The 3,422-nt window shown below is 47.5% G+C and overlaps 1 pseudogene; it reads right to left on the bottom strand.

Annotated features, from left to right (window-relative positions):
* Positions 1-432: 432 nt before the first annotated feature.
* On the bottom strand, positions 433-550 carry LOC126237961 (5S ribosomal RNA; annotated as a pseudogene).
* Positions 551-3,422: the final 2,872 nt, after the last annotated feature.

Raw genomic sequence — 3,422 nt, 5'->3', positions numbered from 1 at the left:
AAAAAAAAAAAAAAAAAAAAAAAAAAAAAAAAAAAAAATGGTTCAAATGGCTCTGAGCACTATGGGACTTAACATCTGTGGTCATCAGTCCCCTAGAACTTAGAACTACTTAAACCTAACTAACCTAAGGACATCACACCCATCCATGCCCGAGGCAGGATTCTAACCTGCGACCGTAGCAGTCGCGCGGTTCCGGACTGAGCGCCTAGAACCGCGAGACTCTGCTAGCAGCACTCCGTCTTCAGGCCACAAGTGGCCCATCGGGACCACCCGACCGCCGTGTCGTCCTCAGATGAGGATGCGGTTAGGAGGGGCATGGGGTCAGCACACCGCTCTCCCGGTCGTTATGGTGGTTTTCTGTGACCGGAGCCGCAACTATTCGGTCGAGTAGCTTCTAAATTGGCATCACGAGGCTAAGTGCACCCAAAAAAATGGCAACAGCGCATGGCGGCCCGGATGGTTACCCATTCAAGTGCCGCCCACGCCCGACAGCGCTTAACTTCAGTGATCTGACGGGAACCGAAGTATCCACTGCGGTAAGGCCGTTGCAGTCTACTAGCAGAATTGATCAATATTATGAAAACTCTACAGGAGTCGATGTTGTGTATTTGTTTGTTTAAAGGTGTGTTGTGAATGCAATTTTTCCACCAGAGTACAGTTAAGTAACGGAAGAACGTTAGTGCGCAAGAAATATAAAGTAGAATATGACCTAGACGCAAAACCAGATTTCTGGCTTTTCGCGAATAGTTGCCTGAGCAATTTGACTGCCTCAGCACTTAGATATGCTAATGGTTAAAGTAATTACTCGCGAAACGCAGTAAATCTGGGCTCGAATCCCGGCTGGGCACTTGTTTTCAATTTTCACTACATGCCAGTTACACTGGTTGATTTCATATCATTCATCGCATCTTCATTGAGTTCATCCTCACTGGCCTCACATTCATTTTATTATAGCGAGTTTAATTCAACTCATACATAGTAACACATAATTTTAAGAAATCTGGAATAGCAGCCTCTTTACAAGGCTATACGCCCGCAATTTAGAGATTCGCTTATCACAGCCTCATTCTCCGAAGTTCTCTATCATTAGAGATTATCATAAGATTAACCGTTTTCCGAGAACCAGCACGAACAAACTGATAAGGATTATTGGAAAACATGAATGTGAGGCTATTTGTTGATAAGGTATTCTGAAAATCCATAACCTCCTTAATTTCTCTACATTGTTTACACCTCAGGTTCTTCTAACCTATCCGTAACTGAACCTAGCACTGAAGTACGTCGAATATCTTGTAAGTGAAAGTGTTTGTCTTTTTGCTTACATAAAATTTACATACTTCTTTTTTTACATAAAAACATCTTTTTTCTCTTTTTTTCCATAGATGAGATAAATCGGGGAAAGATCCCATAGTTAAGGAATTTTCTTCTAAAACGGTTGAACCACACATCCAAAAAACTTGAAATTCCTTTTGAATCAAAGTATGATGCAGCAATTAACTATACCCAAAAAGTAAAGAGTAAATGTTTGAATAAATGATAGATACGCTGCGATACTGAAAGGACTGTACAGCTGACATTTTCCATACATGGCTCCGTAAGACTGCACATGTTTTGTGTTAAACAAACAAAATTTGTGAATCAATTAAGTATAACGCACAAACCTAATTTAATTTGATTATGATACATACAAACAAGAATAATCTGACTGTCAGCAGTTGGTTATTGCTAGAGTAAAGCTTTAATTTGCTGTTCAGTGTTACCTGATTCACATTTTACAAATATTGCTATAGCCACTCCCATTTCCACTCTTCGTGTGACCACTTCTTACAGCCAGTGCATTGGATCCAGTCACACCTGGGTCCTGTTCTGTCATAACAGGAGCCCTTACAGGCAGGACAAATATCGTCATCGCTGTCATTCTCTTTATATGTGATACTCAGCTGTAAATACACTCCTGGAAATGGAAAAAAGAACACATTGACACCAGTGTGTCAGACCCACCATACTTGCCTCAGACACTGCGAGAGGGCTATACAAGCAATGATCACACGCACGGCACAGCGGACACACCAGGACCCGCGGTGTTGGCCGTCGAATGGCGCTAGCGTCGCAGCATTTGTGCACCGCCGCCGTCAGTGTCAGCCAGTTTGCCGTGGCATACGGAGCTCCATCGCAGTCTTTAACACTGGTAGCATGCCGCGACAGCGTGGACGTGAACCGTATGTGCAGTTGACGGACTTTGAGCGAGGGCGTATAGTGGGCATGCGGGAGGCCGGGTGGACGTACCGCCGAATTGCTCAACACGTGGGGCGTGAGGTCTCCACAGTACATCGATGTTGTCGCCAGTGGTCGGCGGAAGGTGCACGTGCCCGTCGACCTGGGACCGGACCGCAGCGACGCACGGATGCACGCCAAGACCGTAGGATTATACGCAGTGCCGTAGGGGACCGCACCGCCACTTCCCAGCAAATTAGGGACACTGTTGCTCCTGGGGTATCGGCGAGGACCATTCGCAACCGTCTCCATGAAGCTGGGCTACGGTCCCGCACACCGTTAGGCCGTCTTCCGCTCACGCCCCAACATCGTGCAGCCCGCCTCCAGTGGTGTCGCGACAGGCGTGAATGGAGGGACGAATGGAGACGTGTCGTCTTCAGCGATGAGAGTCGCTTCTGCCTTGGTGCCAATGATGGTCGTATGCGTGTTTGGCGCCGTGCAGGTGAGCACCACAATCAGGACTGCATACGACCGAGGCACACAGGGCCAACACCCGGCATCATGGTGTGGGGAGCGATCTCCTACACTGGCCGTACACCACTGGTGATCGTCGAGGGGACACTGAATAGTGCACGGTACATCCAAACCGTCATCGAACCCATCGTTCTACCATTCCTAGACCGGCAAGGGAACTTGCTGTTCCAACAGGACAATGCACGTCCGCATGTATCCCGTGCCACCCAACGTGCTCTAGAAGGTGTAAGTCAACTACCCTGGCCAGCAAGATCTCCGGATCTGTCCCCCATTGAGCATGTTTGGGACTGGATGAAGCGTCGTCTCACGCGGTCTGCACGTCCAGCACGAACGCTGGTCCAACTGAGGCGCCAGGTGGAAATGGCATGGCAAGCCGTTCCACAGGACTACATCCAGCATCTCTACGATCGTCTCCATGGGAGAATAGCAGCCTGCATTGCTGCGAAAGGTGGATATACACTGTACTAGTGCCGACATTGTGCATGCTCTGTTGCCTGTGTCTATGTGCCTGTGGTTCTGTCAGTGTGATCATGTGATGTATCTGACCCCAGGAATGTGTCAATAAAGTTTCCCCTTCCTGGGACAATGAATTCACGGTGTTCTTATTTCAATTTCCGGGAGTGTATTTCTCATTGCTTGAAGACGAACTGCTAAGAATCTCTGAAATTTGTGTT

Source organism: Schistocerca nitens, chromosome 2, assembly GCF_023898315.1.
Source record: "Schistocerca nitens isolate TAMUIC-IGC-003100 chromosome 2, iqSchNite1.1, whole genome shotgun sequence".
In the NCBI taxonomy this organism is placed as follows: domain Eukaryota; kingdom Metazoa; phylum Arthropoda; class Insecta; order Orthoptera; family Acrididae; genus Schistocerca; species Schistocerca nitens.
Note: the sequence above shows the minus strand (reverse complement) of the source record. Positions and strands in the feature narration are given on the sequence as shown.